Below are 20,596 nucleotides of genomic sequence, written 5' to 3' on the forward strand. Positions count from 1 at the left end.
CCCACCACCACCACCACCACCACCACACACACACAATAACAACAACAACAAATCCATTCAAAAATGAATAAGAACTTGAAGAGAATGAAACTGCTCAGATTGAACTACTTTGGGAAAAGGCATTATTAACCTTTCCCCAAACAATGGAAGTGATGACCTGGCTGCAAAGAAGAGATGGTGGTGCTGTGGACCCAGTAAACTCTGAACAGGCCAAAGCAGTGTATGAAATCTAGGCTTTATCAGCCTTTGTGCCACTGTGCTTTCTTTTCCTAATACAAATGCCTTCTGAAAAATCTCCGCCCTATGGCAGCTCAGCCAAGGAGAAAAGGAATTTCCCCTCCGCTGCAGTCAGGATGGCTCTCCAGGGGAGCAAGGCCACCCAGAGGTTGCCACATCGTGAGGATGGAGGTGGAGAGGCATGGAGATTCATGGGAAGCAACCTGGATTTGGAAAACGGGTAGATTGAAAGAGCCAAACCCCAAGGGAGAGACGGGAATGGGGGGAGCTCTGTCAGTGCCCTGCACCCTGGTCTTTATATCCTAACCTTAATCCTTAAGGTTTGATTCCAGCAAGCTCCTCAGATGTTACCAAAGCTGAGAAAATCCTCCTGCCACACTTCTCTTCAAAAAGTCTAAGAGGGACTTCCCTGGTGGTGCAGTGGTTAAGAATCTGCCTGCCAATGCAGGGGACACAGGTGTGAGCCCTGGTCCGGGAAGATCTCACATGGCGCAGAGCAACTAAGCCCGTGCACCACAACTACTGAGCCTGTGCTCTAGAGCCCGTGCACCACAGCTACTGAGCGTGCATGCCACAACTACTGAACCCACACGCCTAGAGCCCATGCTCCGCAACAAGAGAAGCCCCCACTCGCTGCAACTAGAGAAAGCCCGCGCGCAGCAACGAAGACCCAACGCAGCCAAAAATAAATAAATATATTTTTTTAAAAAGTCTAAGAACGCTGAAACCCCAACAGAGGTGAGAAAGCTTTGCTTTTAGAAATGTTACTCATCCTTTAGCAACACAAGCACCAAAGAGAACTCAAACTGCTTTATTTATTGTCAGGCCTTGAGGAACAGGGCTCTACAGATCAGTTCAGACAGCAGTTTTGAACATCTCTCAAGAGCCAGGGTTGAACGGGGTCAGGATTCTAGGGGTTAGGTGGCCTCTCAGAGCCTCAGCTACCTCCTCTGTAAAGTGTGGATAATCTAGTGCCTATTACATAAGATTGTTGTGGAAATTAAGTGTCAAGTGTCTGCGGCATTTATTGATAACTGATGGATCAATTGTATGTAACAATATGCTCCTTGGCATGGATTCATTCAACCACATCTGATGGATCTCTGAGGCCACATATGAAGATAAGTGAGACCCTATGAATGTATATACATCCACATATATTACATCGATTCTAAAATGTACATCTTCGTGTTTTCACATATTTGAATTTGGCAACCCTTCTTCTTTCTTGGTGGTAAATGAAAATGGAATAATGGTGTGACTTAATGGTGTGACTACAATCAGTGAAATCTTAGAGTTGGTGAAAACCAGTAACAATCATACAGACAGAGTCATCAGCTCTCCACCATGATCCAGCCTCTAAACAACACTCAGAACAAGAATCCCAGTACAGGTGACTCAGGATGCTGTCTTCTCTCTCCTCTGTCAGCTCCCCTGCTGCCTTTGGAGCACAGGAGTGAGAGGGGCCTTTGGGTGACTGGACTCATCACCTCTGGGCAGCTGAAGGCTGGGCCATACCCAAACTCCAGTGCACATACAGGTCTGTGATTAGAATGCAGGCCCTTAGGCCCTGCCCTGGGGGATCTGGAAGTGGAGCCCCAGGTGGTTCAGCCATCCCTGGTCCCTCCCTGGTGCCAGGGGATTCTTTGCTGGAGGGGAACATCTCAGTTGTGGGCTCAGGAAAGGTTCTTTACCAAAAACCCTGAGTTTGCTTCCAGATGCTGCTTGTCCGGGAGCGTGCTGACGCTGGTGCATGCTGGTTAGTGTGAAATCAGCCACGGTGGGAGCATTTACACCAGAGCAATAGGCAAACCCACCAGCCGAGGCCTTTTAATTTTTTTTTTCCTTCAGAGAGCCAGTTTACCAGCACACTCTGTAACTTCTCCTGCTCTGGGTGACCTTGAGGGAGGAGGTCATGGAAAACCACTCTGAATGAGCCTGTTTTTCCATCTGAACGGGGATAATTATATTTCTCCCCTCATGGGGTTGTGGGGGAATAAACGCGTTCATGAGAAAGCATCACGCCCAGGGCTAGGCTCCATCAATTTGCAGTTTATTCTTTTGCTCCAGAAGTTTCCTATAATGTTTTCTCTTTGGGAACATACCAGGGGGAGAATGAAGTGAAACGAACATTCTTCACGAGACAATTCAAATCTCCATGTGGGTAACTAGCATTTAACAGTAAGGATAATAGCAATCAACTTTATATGACTTTTTATATTTTAACCAACTGTATTTAATGCGGCACAGCCTCCCAGGGCAGACACTGCTCTCCCCATTCTTCAGATGAGGAAACCGAGCCTCCGAGAAGTGACTTATTCTGTGTCAGGTGGCTTGTAAGCGAAACAGGAACCACGACTTTTGACGTACTTTTTTTCTTCCCCATCACATTACAACAGAGCCTGTGGGAAGGGCCATGGGTGGACAGGGAGGTGGGTGGCAGTAAAACAAAACAAACCCCCGAGCCCCACAAGGTTCCTGCCCAAAGCTGAAAGTTTAGTCGGAAAACCTGCCATCAGCGGATGGTTTAGTGAATTCACATACTCAACCATGGAGGGCGATGCAAGACCATCTCAGAACCTTCAGATGAACAAATCTGAACAGATGCTCCCCTGGACTGTGTTTTTCAACAGTGCCATGGTTCTACTACCTTTGCTCCGGTGTTTGCAGGGGAAGCCGAGCTTGGGGCTGAGCGGCGGCCTTTCTCTTTCCCCTGGCTGCAGTTAGGCTCTTGGTTTTCTCCAAGACGAACATTAAATTCTTGAAAGCTGAGGCTGTCCACCCTGGGTGTGAGTACAGATGGTGATTTAGTCTTTGGTTTCTCCAAGTATGAACTTTATGGCCCAAGCTGCTTATTGACTTATGAGCTGATTAAAAGGAAGGGAGAAAACCTCTTCCAACTAAAGACACTCACCAGACCTTTCCAAAGTTTAAATAAAGTTGAAATTCAGCAGCAGTTTGGCTGCGGTTGAGGAAAGGGAATTTGAGTCAAGTTCAGAAGGCGTTCAGAAGGTGTTTAAGGGTCCAGCCCTGTGGGTGCAAGGAGCACAATGTCTTCCCTCAGAAAGGGAAAAAGTTGGCTTCCAACGTTGGTTGCCTCAGCCTTGGGCTTTGCTGAGAAATTAGAGGCAATTATTCAAATAATTCAGGAATCCAGAGAGAGCAGGGGGAACACAGCCATCTAGCTTCTGGACATGGTACAACATGATGGTGACCATCAGCTGTCCTGATCATATCACCCCAGGGCCACCTGGGCACACAGCCCTCTGGGTCTCTCAGCCCTCATCTGTGGCTCAGTGAAGGGGTGGTTTTTTAGGAGCTGGGGCTAAATCTTACACATGATGTGTTTGGCCAATGCAGAGTTTTAACTTTTCTTCCCTTCCCTTCCAAAAACGTGTGTGCCGTTAGGAGGGAAATGCTGCTACGATTCATACTTCTCACTCTTTCCCGATTTTTACACCCACTTCACACACCCACAGAATAGGAGACTGGTAAGGACTCTTTCAGCTTTAAAGATTCCATGATTAACATATTCATGATTCATCCACATCTTGAAACACTGAAATCATTTTGTTGAAAAAAATTTGTTGATATGGAAAAATTATTCACAATGTAATGCTGTGTATAAATGATAATGCTGGTACTAGAAAGTCATGTACTGAAATGTGAACTCTGGAAATCTCTGGGCTTTGAGATGAAGGGTGACGTGCTTTTTATCTTTCTGCAGCAGATGATATCATAATTATTACTTTCTGAGTTCTGGGTGAATGGTAAGCTCTCTGAACGCAGGGTCCATGCTGATGTGTTTCTTGATGTGTCCATAGTGGCAAGAACGATTTTAGGGATACAGGAGCCACTGGCTGAATATTTGTTGAATGAATTAATGAATGCTTTTCTGGGTTGTATCAATAGAAATAGTACAATGAACATAAAATACTTTTATTTATTATTGAAGGGTAGGGGGAGCAAAAAAGGCTAATGAACAAAAATAAGATGTACTCTGATGAAATTTCATATTCTTAATATCTTCATTAGAAAACAAACAACAGCATCAACAAACCATAATGGAAAAGAATATAAAAAATAATGTATATATATGTATAACTGAATCACTTTGCTGTACAGCAGAAATTAACACAACATTGTAAATCAACTATACTTTAATTAAAAAATAATTTTAAAAAGTAAAAAAAACAAACAACAAAACATCAACAACCTACAGAAGTTTGAGTATTGGGTAAGTAAACAGCCCTGCTAAACAAGGCTTCTGCTGTCGTGTCAGCTTCGGGAGGAGATATTGTCGAGTCCAGGGACACCAACCCCGCCAGCCCTGGAAAGTCTCTGAAGAGCGCACAGAGTCTCCCCGAGAGTGTCAGCATGGACCCTGAGACCCCTTAGCCACCTCAGGGCTGATCTGCTGGCCGAGGGAAGGGGAGACGGCGAAACTGGGTGAGAGTTTGGGGCTTTCATAGTCACGTGAACTGGCTTTTTTTTTTTTTTTTTTTTTTGCGGTACGCGGGCCTCTCCCTGCTGTGGCCTCTCCCGTTGCGGAGCACAGGCTCCGGACACGCAGGCTCAGCGGCCATGGCTCACGGGCCCAGCCGCTCCGCGACATGTGGGATCCTCCCGGACCGGGGCACGAACCTGCGTCCCCTGCATCAGCAGGTGGACTCTCAACCACTGCGCCACCAGGGAAGCCCGTGAACTGGATTTTGATTACAGAAAATAGGACTTTATTTATACCCATAAAATGGGTATCATTTGATGGGTATAAATAAATACCCATTCATTTATCATTTGATGGGTATAAATAAATACTCATCGCATCAAATGAATGGATTCCACCTGTTAGATATAAGAACTGCTGTGTCCTTGAAGGAGCCGTGTTGCCGCCCGTGTCCCTGTTTCTACCAGCCCGCTGCCCCTCGCAGTCCTGGTGTCCGAGGTGGTCAGCAAACGTGTGTAAGAGGAATGAAAGGGGATCCTCAAGCAGCTGGGTGTGCCGCACACAGGACATTTGGTGAAGGTCAGAGGACTAAGAAAACAGGGCCGAGAGCACGCATGCGTGTGTGATGACCGTAGGGGGCGGGGAGCAATGGTTGTGTGCATCGTGGGAGCCCCCACACGGATTCAGCTTCTGGGCTTGGGATAGGTGCAGCTGATGCTCCCCAAGGTACCACATCCTGCACCCAGGCATCCTCCTAGGGTCTCTGTTGCCTATGGGGTGTGGGGAGTCAGCAATACGCTTCATGTAAACGAGCCTGGGCACAAACGGTGTCCTATCTCTGGTCCCCCTTCCAGCCCACACTTGCTAAAAGCTTGCTGTTTGATTTACTGATTGGCAGGGCGGGGTAAGGTCTATTTAGCTCTCAGCCTGGCTGTGTACCAGAATCACCTGGGTGGCTATTACAGCTCCCAGTGCCCAGGCTGCACCCTAGAACAATTACATCATCGGGGTGGGACCGTCAAGAAGACCTTTTAAAGACCCTCCCTTATGCCCATCCCCCACAATCGATACCAACCAGCAGAGCCAGGTTGAGAGTCGGGAATATACTTGCGTTCCGGCTGCCTATCCTGGCCTAATCCTGGCCCTGGCTGACCCCTAAGCGCTCTCTCAAAACACATATCTGGGGCTTAATGAGCAGGGGTGAGGCTGAGGTGATCCCCGCCATCTGTGAGGCTGCCTCTGGCTGTGGAAGATGTAACAGGGTCACCAGCAGCGTGGGCTGATTTCTCACAAGTGCAATTTATGAGGCAAAAATTTCTCTCTTCATAAAAATGTCCCATGTTCCTGTCATGGAGGGTAATTGAGGCTTTTAGCTTCTGTGTCACAGTCATCATCCATTTCTTTATGTGCCTGGTGGTATCGCCCACGGGGAATTAAGTCATATTCTTGGTCAGTGAGTAACAGAGAGGCCATATGAAATGGACATCCAGGCAGGTGACTCAGCCGGAACCCGAGTCCCTGGAGAGCATCTCTTCCGGTCCCCGTCCCTCAGTTCGCTGCGACTATACCAAGGTGGGTGGGAAAATCTGGAACGGCTTCCACTTCCTCTTCTGTAAAAGGAGGTGACCGTGTTTACTTCCTGGGGCAACTGTGAGGGTTAAAGGAAGCAGTGAATGTGAAAAACCTGTGCGTAGCGGGTAATGGTTCATTTAATCCGCCCGAGTGCCGCTTCCATTTGAATCATCCTCCGTTTCCCCACAGGGCCCGAAACACACAAACACCATTTTACCTGCAGCAGGAGCTGAGAAATACTTGTGAGCTGAATTCCAAACAGCTGGAGGTTAGGATAATACTGTTAGGGGATTTTAGGCCCGTTCCCTTTACCTGCCAAGAAGCCCCGCCCTCTCTTCAGTGCCCACAGTCCAGACGCAGGGCTCGCCCCCTCCTTGAGCCTGGAGCCCCCTAGTGGCAGGATGAAGTGCCCTTGTTACTCCTCAGGCCGCCTTCTCACCTCACCTGGGACGCTGTGTGGTAAGTAGACACAGGAACAAAATAGCTATAATTCTTTCTCCTGACGGATGAAGAAACAGGCTCAGAGAAACTAAGCTACTTGTCCAGGTCACAGAGCTAGTTCTTCTGTTCCAGTCATTTTCCTAGGCTTCGTGCCCAGCGATGATCCTGCCCTCTGGACTTGGGGGTGAGGGCGCCCCCTGGGTTCTCCTGGGAGTGGAGTCTCAGAGAAAGAGAACTCTGGCATTGGGAGCCCCCTCCCCAGGGTCAGGGTACTAAACTGAGAAATCCAAGGACTGGAGATGGGGAAGCAGAGTGCCTGGGAAGAGGAAGGATGGGGCATGAGGACCTGGGGTTGGTCCAGGCCGGGTCTGCTGCTTCAGTGCAGCAAAGGCACCAACTCACCAGGAAAAAATGGCCAACTGCTGACTGACCAGCGGGTTTGTCCTCAGGAAAGAGCCCTGCGGTGGAGCTAGAGACGCTTACATTGTGACTCCAGGTCTGAACCTGTTAGGACGGTGATCTCAGGAGACTGCAGCAGGCGTGTCAGGGAGACTGTGTGAGAGGTGCTGAGGGCTCCTAGTCCTGGTTCCCTGGTCACCAGCGTGTGGTCTTGGGCCCAGCTAAACTCTCTAGGCCTCAGTGTTCCACTCTCTAAAGTGTGCATAATAGTATCTATCTCAGTGGGCTGTTATGAGGATTAATTGCGTTAACACAAAAAAAGCTCTCATAAAGTTCCTGGCCCAGAGCAAACACTATGTTCGTGTCTGCTATCATCCTAAAGTGTCCTTGAAGGCACCAACACACAGCAGGTACTCCAAGCTCAGTGAATCTGAATTTATTGGTCTTTTTCCAGGGAGCAGAGGACAGAATGGAGGGCAGGGGAGGGACTTCCCCCACTACACCCACATCCACACACATCTACCAGAATGCCCGTATCGAGAGTCATAAAAATGTTCACACTCATTGAGTCCTTATCCCATTCTTGTGAATTCACTCTAAGGAAATAATTCAGAGGCAGAAAATTGCTCTGGTCCCAAGAGGTTGTAGTAGCATTACTTCTAATACAGCAACACCAGAATGTCCTAAATGAGCGATGACCTGGGGCTGATGAGTAAATTATGGTAAAATGTTATATTATGCAGCCATTCAAATGATAACCAGAATGAGATTGTAAAAAAAGGTAACACTATTTCTGAAATAACATTAAGTAATAAAAGAATTTAAAATGTGTAGGTCTGTAGAGCTATGTTAAAAATCAGGTGGAAAGGTATTTAATGGAAAGAACATTTTTATGACTCTCGATTCACCTTGGTATCATTGACCTCTAAAGGAACCAAGCCTATTTACTAGTTATCCATAAATGTATGCATTCTTTGTTTTGTTTAGTTAGTTATCCATCCACCCTTCCATCTATCCACCCATTCATCCATCCATCCACCCACCCATCCACCCATCCATCTATCTATCCGTCCATCCATCCACCCATCCATCCACCCATCCATCCATCCATCCATCCGTCCATCCAATGTATACTGCATATCCTCTAAACCTTAAATACATTGCAGAAGTCCCAAACGAGCGTGCATTCTGGTAGATGTGTGTGGATGTGGGTGTAGTGGGGGAAGTCCCTCCCCTGCTCTCCATCCTGTCCCCCAGTTTCTACCCTTTTCCTGGATCAGCCCCTGCTGCTGCCCTGGCTTCCCCTGAGCCATATGTTCCCAGGCTCTTCCTCCCTCCACCCCCACCCCACCCTTCCGCTGCCCTCAGCTGACTCCCTCGTTGATGCTGGCAGTTCTGTCTTCCTCAGCTTCCCTTTACTTATTTTGGAAGACCTGGCCATTTAACTACAACCGCTGGAGTCATTTGGTTCCAGCTGTTTCCCCAGGGCCTGGCTGGTCGAGGGTCTATGCCAGAGACAGCCAGCCTGAGTCGAGGGAGGTCAGGTCCCTGGGGGAGAAGGAGGCCAGCAGTAGCTCTAGGACATCCTCAAAAGCCAGTGGCCTATTGTGGGAGAATTGACTGTGGGTGAACTTGGCCCCAGCCTTTCTTCATGGCCTTAGAAGGTCACAGGATGTTTTTGAGATGCTCTGCTCCCTCCTGCCTACAGCCAGGTTGTCATAGTATCTGTGTGTGTGTGTGTGTGTGTGTGTGTGTGTGTGTGTGTGTGTGTGTCTGGGGACATTGGGAAACACTGGAGGGGACTCTTTTCTCCAAGAGAATCTTGACAATGAATTTTTAAAAAAATTAAAACCCCTTTCTCTTTCTTTATTAAATAAGTAAAACATTGCTGTGATAGAAAGTACAAATAAGCAAGAAAAAAATTCATCTCTGATTCCACCACCTAGCAGTGGCCGTGCGAACACAGGGTGTATACCCTTTGAAGTGTGGCTAAAGTGTGGCTTGGAAGGTATGAGGCTGGAAGGTGTGGATTAAGGCCAGATTATTTTGTGTCACCAGGATCTATATGGAGAAAGGTCATAGGCCTTGTTGTCATACCTGGGATCAAAGCCTAATTTTGTCCACTTCCTAGTTGTGTGACCTTGGACAAGTCACTCAACTTCTCTGAACCTTTACTTGCTCATCTGTAAGATGGGAACAATAGTATCTACCTCATGGGGTTAAATGAGAGTGAACCTGTCTCATGCCTGGCACATGGTAGAAGCTGTTCAGTAATGTCAGTCCCTCCCCAGCGGGTTTGGATCGTCCCTTGTGAAGCTGTATTTTAAGCAAGGGAGGGGAAACTTTATTTATGACTGATTGATTTTTTGATAATCATTTGCAGGCTCATAGGACCCAGTGCTGGTGAGGCGCGAGGGGATGTACAGTCTCACAGGCTGCTGGAGAGGGGGGTTTCCTTGATACAATCTTTCCTTGGAGAGAGGTAGGTGATATGCCTCGGAACAGTTGAAAACCCCAATGCCTACCCCGTAGTCCAGCGATGCTACTTAAATAACTATCTGATGGAGATGATCACTCCAGATGCATGTACAATGGCATTCTTTCATAATGTTGTTTTCCATGTTAAAATGACAAATAAGCTAACTATCAAACAACAAGGCACATGCATCTAACCCTGACATGTCCTTACAACGGAAATACTCCCAGTAATGAATGAAGTTTTAAGTCTAGGTTTATTAACATGAAAAAATGTTTGTGATATGCTGTTGAATGAAAATAACAAAATAATGGGTGTACAGTTTGGTTTCATATTTGTAAAAACTTATACTTGTATCCACATTTGTATGGAAAATGGTTGGGGTGATTTCTAAGGCCCTCATCTTTGGTTTAAGACACCCTCTACTCCTTAAACTGAGTTCCCTGAGGCCAGCTCCAGGGGGCGTTAGTTCCTGGTAGCCAAACACATCCCAACCAATTCAGAAACAAGCTCTTCTCTTTGCAGGGTTCGTGTTCTTCAGAATGCTCCCTGTATCAGAAAACACGCACCTCCTGCTTCGGTTTCCCCAGGATGGGGTCGGAGAGGCATGTAGAGACCATCTGCTCTCAGCCCTGTCAGCCCAGGTGAATTCAGGCTTCCACAGAGGCAAGAGAGGCTCTGTTCATTAACTGTGTAGGGAACAGCGGGGGTCAAGGTCAACACTGGACTTGGGACATTGGCCCAAAATTATTTAAGGAGCATACATTATGTGTAACGCACTGTGCCAAGTGTGCAAAGATGAAGGAGCCACAGCTGCTGCCCTTAAGGAGCTCAGTCTGGGAGAGGAAACAAACACCAACCTCGATGTGACCGGTGAGAGGGGAGAGGTGAGCCAGAGGAGGAAGGGGTGCCCTGCTTAGGGGAGCAGGGAGTGGTACTTCCCCACTGCACCCCCAAGGGATGCTTCCAAAGGCTGGTGCTGTACAGCCTTGACCCTGTTATCTTTAAGGCACAAGCTTGCGATTGAAGGGCCGTCATTTTTACCCCAGATGTGTTAGGAAATAGTGATTTTCCAGGTGTATGTATGCTGCCCCATGTGCGCACACACACACACATATGCACACACAGGCACGCACACACTCAAACTCACAAGCCCAAAGGGGGATGAGAAAAGTCAACTTCCCCTGCAGTCTGACTGATCTCTCCAAGGGTCGTCCACACAAACAATGCAGGGGTGACTCATCGCCTGTGACTCACAGCGCTGCGGGGCTAAGGTCCCGCCGGCACAGGGCAAACATCTCATTATTTGTCCTTTCTGTCCTCTGAGATGGAGGGTCCCCCAGCCTGGCCTCCACCTCCAGACCAAGTGAGTCTGGTGGGGGGGGGACAGCTCATTAACGTAGGAAGTGGGGGGACAGCTCATTAAAGTAGGAAGTTTCCTGGAGAAACTCACCCGGTCTGGGCAATGGGGGTCATGGGAGGGGGTGTTATTTTACAAAAGGATTTACAGAAGATGTATTTCAACACAGCATTCCCCACTGGGCATTCAGAACAGGGTATGATTTCCCAAAAAACCCAATTTCCTGGCACCTTTTCAGGAATCCACTGATTGTGCAAAGTGAGGTTGGAGTGTTGGGGGTGAGGAATATGGGGGGCAGTGCGGGGAGCAGAAATTCCCAGTTGAAAAGTCAGAAGGGGCCTTGGACCATTGGGGCCACTTCCTCCCACCACCCTGATCCCCTGTCATCACCTTTACCCCCCTCAGGCTGCGCCCCCCCCATCATCTGGCCCTGCGCTCAGGGCTGGAGACTGAGAGGAGAGGCTGTCCTGATCCCTGATGGCAGCTTGATTCTCTTCAGCCGCTCCTGAGAACACTGGGCCAGAGGATCAGATTCCTTCCCCTGCCACCAGTGTTTATCGAGCATTCACTGTGGATCTCTCACGCTCTAGGGTAATGGGGGAGGGGGGGAGGGGAGATGCAAGAGGCCAGCTATTTAGCCAAGAGTCCCATGTGGTGTGCTTAGGGAAGGGGGGCTTTAAATTCTTATCCTGGGGTGGAGGTGTACAGAAAGACTGCCATTTGGGGGCCAGTTCAGTGGAGATGTTGCTGCATTCTAGAGCAGGCTTCCACAGTTCTGGGCAACCAGATACCCACATCAGTAGGTCAGTACTTGGGGATGTCCCCGTTTGGAGGAGACGGGACCTTTACCTTTGAGATAACCATAGGTAATGCTTTCAGGGCATCCCTGGTCTGAAAGGGAAGATGGAATTTCGCCCCTTCCTGTTTCCCATCCTTCATAGCAATGAATTAACATTGGCAACAGGAACTCAAGGTGGGCAGAGGAGTCTGGGACTTGCATTCATCTCACTGGGGCTACTCACAAGAAGCCTTAAATGTGACCTTATCTGTCAGATTGTTGCAAGGAATAAATGAGTCCTTTGATGAGAGAGTGCTAAATAACAAAAACCACATTAATTACAGATCATTTGAAAACCAGGGCCTACAGATGTGTTAGCTGGAAGTCAAGGCCCTAAAGGTGTTCTAAATACTGGACCTTTCCCTCCCTCTAGAGGGGTTGCCCCGGGAACAGGCAGTCTCCTGCAGGGCCAGCTTGGGGGAGGAAACAGGACCACAGGGCAGAGGAATAAAGAGGTGAGGAATTTATTAAAAAAGGCAGCGGGACTGTTGTGCTGGGGTTAGGGAGGGTTGGGAGCGGGTGCAGAGGAAGCCTGGGAATTGGGAAAGAGAAAAGGGTACAGTGCCTCCTAGGGTGAAGTTGATGGAAGGGGGCCCAGTACGTGTCCTAGGGTGGGAAGCGATGGAACAAATTTATGGTATCAGGGGTAGAAATCTTGTATATTGACCCATGAGGACTGTGGCAGGAGACTGAACTTGTATAGCAATGTGTACATTTCAGAAACACACGGACACAGAAAAGAGATGGAGAACATGAAAGCCTGGGGCAGAAGGCTGACCTCAGCCTCAGGACCAGGGGTACCCCTGCCCCTCTGCCCAGAGACAGGCTCAGAAAAGTCATGGGGGTCTGTGGATGTGGCAATTGGGAAGGTGGGGCTGGCACGGGGAGAGGGGTTGGCCTGAGGAACAGGGAGGGGGATCCAGGCTTTGGAAGTGAGGTCCACAGTCTCTCTGTAGACCCGACGCAAGGGCCAGGCTTTGCTCTTCCCCCACCCACCCCCGCCACCGCCAATGACCCGTACACTCTGCCTCAGGGTGGTGCCCATTGAGGGAGAAGGAATATGACAGCCTCTGCCCGAAAAAATGTCCCCTACCTTATCTCTCCCAGTCAGCATCCTGGCCTTGGACCTGGCCAGGAAGGGGGCTGGTCTTCACCCCTGTGTAGAGCCCCTGGTGGGCCAAAGACCAGGACCCCAGGGCTCAGGCTTCACAAAGGAGCACCAAGGCACATGATAACAATAATAGCTCTTCATCGCTATCCAGCGCTTGGCTCTGCTCTACGTATTGATACTTTGCAGCTGGGAGTCCTCACCACAGCCCTGCTATTACCGCCCCCATTTTACAGATGTGAAGGCAGGCACACAGAGGTGAAGGGACTTGCCCGAGGTCACAGGGCAGAAGGGGAGCAGGTGGACTCCAAGCCTGACAGTCCCACTCGCTTGGGCCTGTTCTCCAACCTCAACCCCAGCTGGTTTGATGGAACACTTCCCCTTAGAGCGTCCTGACTTGCAACAGATGCTGCCAAACTCAGGCTGGGTGCCGTGGGGGCCTCTGGGATCTGTGTCCCAGGCTCAGGAGGGGAGGGCCAGCCGGGCAGAGGGACCTTTGGGGGTCCGAAGGGTGGACAGGGCATGGGCCCAAGGCGGGGTGGGGTGGGGAATGGGGGAAGCTGGGTTAAACCTACAGCAAATGCAGGCCAGTTTGGTCTATAAACAAATAAAAGTGAGCCACAGTGGGGCAGACACATGTCCTGGAGACAGCCCTGCTTTCGTTTGGCGTGTGTGTGTTCTGAGTGAATTGCCAAAACACTGAGCCGGGCTGGTGGAGGGTGGGCTCTGCACTGCTCCTGACGGACGCTCAGCCGGGCCCCTGTAGCCCACAGTGCCAGAGACAGCTGAACACGCTGTAAGCTCCAAAGAAGAAAAAATTCCCCTAGCCGGCTGGAGTGAGGGTGCTGGGAGGGGGAGGGGAGGAGCCCCTCAAACTCAGGCAGGTACTGCTCTTCAGAGAGGACACAGGGTGTCTTCTGGGACTTGGCCGAGGAAGCCGCAGAGTTGGGCTCCAGGCCCGGCCCTGCCCCTGCCCCTGCCCCTGGGGGACATAGGGCTGGTCGCAGCCCCTCTGAGCACATCAGTCCCTGGGAACACAGACTCTTGCTCTTGGCAGGATTATTCTTAACCCTGGGACACCTACCTGGGAGCCCTGCTTGAGCATCTAGGCTCCTGCTGGCTTCTGTGAGCAGGGGCACCCCTGACACCCTTGTCTAAAAAGGGGTTTCTCAGCCTCAGCACTACTGACTTTGGGGGCTGGATAATTCTTTCTTGTGAGGGCCCAGCCTATGCATTTCAGGATGTGTAGCAGCACATCCACCTTCTACCCGTTAGATGCCAGTAGCACCCCCTGTCCCTTCAACCCAAAATGTCTCAGGACTTTGACAAATTGTCCCCATTGAAAACCACAGGTCTAAGGGGAGGGCTCAGGTCCAGAGGAGCCTTGGGACCGGCAGTTGCTGGACTGATGGGACTTTGGGTGGGTCCCTTCATCTCTCCCCAGTCCTCGAATTTCTGCCTCTTGTCATGGGAACCAGAACTCTGGGCGTTGAGACAGAGGAAGGTGGGAGGTTGTTTGGGACCCAGAAAGGTGTTTTAAGTTGGGCTGGCCAGGCTAGGGTCACAGACTCCACCACACCCCCACCCGGAGAGCACGAGGAGAGAGGCACGTCACGTGGTCAGGGAAGGTGGCTGGGAGCCCAGGTTTTGTTTCCTTTGAGAACAGCTTCACTGGGTGCTCAAAAATCATGCCCGCCTGTAGCATGAAACACACCTAACTGGTTTCTGGACCTTCTTCCTCCCAGCCACTTCTGATGGTTTCTGCTCCCGCTGCCTCCCTCCCCTGGTGGCTGTTGATTCCATGCCCACCATACCGTGTCCGGTCCTCCTTGCTTCTTACTGGGCTGCTGCAATAGCTCCCAGTAGCTTTCCCTGCCTCCACTCTCCCCTCATCCACCCTCGCCCATGATCTGCCCTCCACACTATAGTGTTTTTTTCTGAGAAACAGATCTTCATATCATCTTCTGTCTAAACCCTTCAATGGCTCCCTGCGGCCCTCAGGATAAAGCTCAAGGTCTTCAGGCTGCCCACTAGGCCTTTCGCTTTGCCCCCACTCACAGCCTCACCCTCATCCCTGGTGTTCCCGTCCGCTTCACATTCATCCCATTTTAGACCCTTGCAGTTCTCCCCTATGCCACGCTGTTTCATACCCTGTGCATTTGCACATTCTATTCCTTCTGCCTAGAGTATTTTTTTTAGAGGTTTTTTTTTTTTTTGCGGTACGCAGGCCTCTCACTGTTGTGGCCTCTCCCGTTGCAGAGCACAGGCTCCGGACGCGCAGGCTCAGCGGCCATGGCTCACGAGCCCAGCTGCTCCGCGGCATGTGGGATCCTCCCGGACCGGGGCACGAACCCGTGTCCCCTGCATCGGCAGGCGGACTCTCAACCACTGCGCCACCAGGGAAGCCCTTAGAGTATTTTTGTGCTTTAGTTTATTGAACTCCTATTCACCCTTTAAAACCCAGTTTAGGACCCATCTCCTCTGTGAAACTTTCCCTGACCTCCCTGACTGAGCTCTTTGTTTCCTTCCCTGACCTGCTCTCTTACCCTATGTCAGCGAGCTTTTATTGACCGTCTCCCCTACTAGACTAAGAACTCCTGGAGGGGAGTTCCTGAAGCTCAATGATGCCCAGCCCCGAGACAGGCACATGGCATGGCCCAGTCAATGTTTGTTGAGTGCAATTTAATTCGGAGGCAGAGGGAGATTCAGCCCCTGTTAGCAAGGCAGAAGCCTCTCCCCTAGAAGGTCCAGACATGCCAAGAGAGAAAGGCTGCCTTTCTTCCCATGGGAGCTTTGAGGACACCCAAATATAAACCAATTTAGGAATACACGGCAAGCCATTAATGTGGCCCCCCCGGTTCCGAAAGAGGAATCTAGAACCTTGAAGTTGAAAGGTGGCTCCGAGATCTAGCATTCTTGTTTACAGGCAAGGAAACGGAGGCGCAAAGAAGTGACGTCCCTCTTCCGTAGCACATCAACTGGGATGAGAATGCAGTCCCTGCAGTCCCAGTTTGGGGACTGTGACCGCTCTGAGTAGCCCTGAGTGACTCGCTGTGGGGTGAGGCTCAGCCTCTGCACAGTGGGAACGGCCCCCGCCCCCCAGGGAGTCAGGGTGGGCGTCCTGCAGCCCGTGCCACACGGCAGACCTTCACAGGGGCCAGTCTCCCCTCCTGCTCCGTGTGGGGAAGGTGCCAGCACAGAGGCCAGGCAGTTCAGAATCGGGAAGTCTGTGGGAGGCGACGGGCCAGGATTTACAACAGGAACTGCTGTTTCCTGAGAACACTGTGTTCCCAGGGGCCTCTCCTCTGCTCCCTTCAGAGCCCTATCCACTCCACCGCACCTCAGCCAGTCGCCCATTACTGCAGGTTCAGCCTCTGCTTCCGAACCTGCAGCCTCCCTCCTGAGGACCCCACCCACCCACCTTCCCACTGGCCGGCTGGACCTTGGCCTTGGCTATCCCATCGTCACCCCAAAGGCCTGAAACCTGCTCTGGTGTGAGTGACACAGGGCAGTTTGTCAGAGCTGCCTTGGTGTCGTGAGAGCTTGTGTTATGGGACCAGAACAGGGCACAAGACACAGGCTCCCTCCCCAGCTCTCGGTCACCGCTGCTCCCCGTCTCCCCCCTCATTTACTCCCCTACCCCCAGTGTCTTCATTTCTCTTGCACTTGTCCCCCTTGCTAAGTTAAATGCCACTGGGTTGCGGGTCGCATGTCAGGGAAGTACATGGGCTTTTAGGCTGCCAGACTTCCAGGAGCCGGAGACACAGCTTTTTATCTGCAGAGGCTCAAAGACATAGCCCACCTTCCTGTTTCTTTCTCGCTTTCTTTTTTCAGTATAGCTGCCACCTCCCGCTGTCGATGTCACAGTGAGACTGAGGTGGTCATAAGATGGATGTCAGATCAGAGGACTCAGAAGTACCCAGACCTTTCCCATCCTCCCAGCCCCTCTCAGAAAAAGGTCAAGCAAAGTAACAGGATACTTTGTTACTAGCTGGGACCTTGACCCTAAACCTAGGAACCAATACAGGACTACCTTTTTCCTCAGAATCGGGGCCCAGAGCCTTGGACCAAAGGGCCTCTTAACCCCACAAGGCCACACCTGGGTCTCAGGGAAGCAGAGGCCAGCACAGAAGCAGCAGGGGCCAGACATGTGGGCCTGCATGGCCCAGGTGGCCTTCCTGGGATCAGACTCGGGCTCACATTTTCGGAATGGAGCAGGCTTGGGGTGGGGCCGGAAGAGCCGTCTAGGGCTACTTGCAACAAGTGGGGAGAGGGAGACGCATGGAGAAACATCTGTTCTAAGGGAAAGCGACTCCTGGGCCTTTCGTCTCTAGACTCATCCCCCCGCTGGGCACCGCTCTGGCTTGGCCTGCAAGGGGCCACACCCTAGTGCACAGTGACCCCACCCACTAGCCCATAGGCCCCATCGACATCCTTGAATTGGCCCAGGAGGGCGGTGGGAAGGGACAGAGAGAATTTTTTTCCTCTCCAGGCTGAGGGCCACACCTGCACCTCCCTGCCCTGACATGCCTGGCTTTCTCTTTTTTTTTTTTCAGCCTGCTTCCATGCAGTGACCCTGGACCATTCTCCTTTTATCAAGTTTCCCAGGATCGCTGTGGAGCATCGGGTGGCAGACAACAAAAGTCACAGACGTGGGAGGTTGTGAGTGTTTTCCAGACCCTGCCTTCTTTTCTCAGGAGCCCCAGGATGCCTGGTGATCTCTGGGACTGTGGCATTGTTTCCTAATTGGGTGACGTCCCTTTCCCACATCTCAGATTTCTCCAGTTGCCCCCAAATCCTCCAAAAACATCCCTCGGATAAAATGGAGTTGCAAGGCAGTTGCTGTAGTGAAAAAGTGGACCCGGCCAGATCTGGGATGCAATCTCTGTTTTCCCACTTTCTGGCTGTGAGAACTTGGACCAGTTCCTAGCCCCTCGGACTTGGGTTTGCTCGACTGCAGGATGGGGGTGCCGTCTTCCAGGGAGGCTGTGAGGACCACTGGGATCCCACTCAGAGACAACCTGCATCGTGCCTGGTGGTACCCAACAGTCGCTCTGGATTAGCAAATAAACACCCATGATGGTAAGGATAAAAAAGGAACATTGAGAGGACACTGACTACATGCCAGATACTACGCTAAGGACTTAAATCTAATCCTTTTTAATCCAAGAATAGCTCTATGGGGTAGGTTCTATCATTATTCCCATTTTACAGAAGGAACTTGGGATACAGAGAGGTAAGTAACTTGCTGAAGAAGAGACCTGGACTCAGAGTGGTTACTTTAGGAAGAGGCAGCAAAAGGGGCAGAAGTGAGGCTGGGGTACTGATCAAACATGGCCCAGGGTTTTTTCTGTTCTTAAAGATGGGAACCCTCTGAAACATATGGTAAAGATCTCATTAGGGAGGTACCAGCCCCCTTGACTGCAGACGCTGCTCTCTGAGCCATCCCAGGTGGCTGTTTGGTGGGGAGAGCCACCTTTCCTGTCGTTTCAGGTCTCTGTTGAAAGACATCACCTAAGCTCTTGCCCCACCTCTGATGTATCTGGGGATGGCGGGGGGTGGGGCGGGTGGGGAGCAGGGCCTGGTATCTCAGAATGTGGAGGGAAGGGTCCTCCGCAGCACTCATGCTGGGGATTTGAGCCAGGAGCTGGGAGGGCAACGCTGCTGACTTGCAAAAGATATCTGCTGGCATGCGGACTGCGTGAAGGAAAGCTTGTAATTGTAGCCATAAATCAAGTGCAGACAGAGGAAAAACTGTCAGACTTTGGGGAGTTGTTTTGTACAGAAGAGGTGGGAAAATGCAGCTGTGGTGTGAGAGCTGGGCTGGCTGGATGTTGGCAGAGGTGGGACTCACGGGGTCACCATGGAGCGGAGGGGGGACCCCTGCTCCAGAAAGCTATTGCTGCAGCCCTCACTTGCAGGATGACGAGAGAACGAGGCCTTTCGTCATGGGAGCTGTCCTGGGGGACAGCTGTGAACAAGCCCAGCGTATCTTTAGCCCTCTTGTTCTCCTCTCTGTGGATCTGTGTTCTGGCCGGGCCACTTATAGCTCTGTGCCCTTTGGCAAGATGCTTAAAGGGAAATGACTGTAAGTATTTGGTGCCTGCTATGTGCCAACTCCTGGAATTGGTCTCAGCTGGCGTGTAGCTTCTTCCTCAGTAATAGCACCTGACTTCATCCAAGCACCCACTCTCCCCCAGCCAGCCTCGTGCCTCAGCCCAGGCTGGGCCTATCTTTAGCTTCACAAGTTGGGTCCCGATTGGTTCAAACCAATCATGAAGGTTCCATTCCTCTTGTCTGTGATTGGCTTAGGCATGGACATGTGACCCCATTCTGGCCAATGAGATATAAGGGGGAAGTCTATTAGGGGTGCTTCAGAAGAAGGTTTCTCATTCTCATAGGAGGAGATCTCTCTTACACCTCTGGATATCGTGCCTGGAACCACTGTAAGCATGTAGTTACCAGCCCGAGGCTCACAAGAGCACCAAGGATAGCTGAGCAGAAATGTGGAAAGAACCTGGGTCCTCTGTGATGACATTGAGCTGCTAAATTAACCCTTGCCGGAGCCAGCCTAACTTGTGATTTCTTGTTATGTGAGATGGTTTAAGCCACTTGGAGTTGGGTTTCCTGCTAAAGGTAGTTATGTGTCCCTACCACTTCTTGCTTCACTGAAAAATGGGTAGAAGTATGTTCTCTTCCCCATGTTGGAGGGTCCCTAGCTGGGTCGTTTGGTCCCTGTGGTGTCATTCTTTTAGCTTTTCACGTGACAAGTCACTCCCTCAGGTGCAAACATATCCCTAGGGTGTCAAGTTGGGTGGCTTCGAGTAACAACCACTTTGCCCCTGCAACTCTCAAGCCATTTTGCTAGACAGTGCTCATTACGGCAGGTGTATTCTCTTAGGCAGACATAAACTGATCTTAGGAAGTGCCTGTTCCATAAACGTCCCTCACATAGTACGTGCTATTAATTAGAATTATGAGATATCTTATATTGCAAGCTTGCGTTGGGCGATCTTGGTGATTATTAAGCACCCACTGTCTAGTATTAGTATCAGAATGTCTTGCATTTTCTGAATGTATATGAAATGGGGACTGAAAACTCCACAGATGCCTGTTGGAGATCTCTGGCTTTCTAACAAGGGATAATGTCAGAACTGCCCCCACCTGCGTCTCCCTGCTCAGCGCTTTGCCTGGAGGGAGAAGCTGATTAATGTAGGACCATCAGTTCTTTCTGGTGTCAAGAAGAGGAAGATTAAAGGCCTACATCTCCCCGTCCCCCAACACCTCTAAGCCAGACAGCTGCGGCCATTCCAATGCTGGGGGTGGCCAGGCAGTGGTTAGGGAGGAGTCCACTTCCCCCCGAGAGGACTCCCAGCCCATGTCCCATATTTGACTAATGTGTCCTAAACGTGTAGACCTCTGCTTAATATCTTGGGGGTCAAGTACTCAAGTCAAGCAAACCCCAGGTTGGACTCAGAAGACTGGAGCTGTTCCTACTGTTACCCATAGTTCATCCCTCCTGTGGAGATCTGTAAATCCCTGGTTGAATCTGTGGGTCGATACTAAGGAGGGGAAGGGATGGGGAGTGGGGGGAGGGGCAGGGCTGCAGGACCTCTGAGCCCAGCTGAGCCCCAGTGAGGTAAGAAAGAGCTGGTCTCTCCAGGGACAACCTCCACAGGCTGGAGACAGAGGTGGACCTCAGCCAGTAGGAGGCAGGG

Source organism: Orcinus orca, chromosome 13 (genome assembly GCF_937001465.1).
Source record: "Orcinus orca chromosome 13, mOrcOrc1.1, whole genome shotgun sequence".
NCBI classification, from domain to species: domain Eukaryota; kingdom Metazoa; phylum Chordata; class Mammalia; order Artiodactyla; family Delphinidae; genus Orcinus; species Orcinus orca.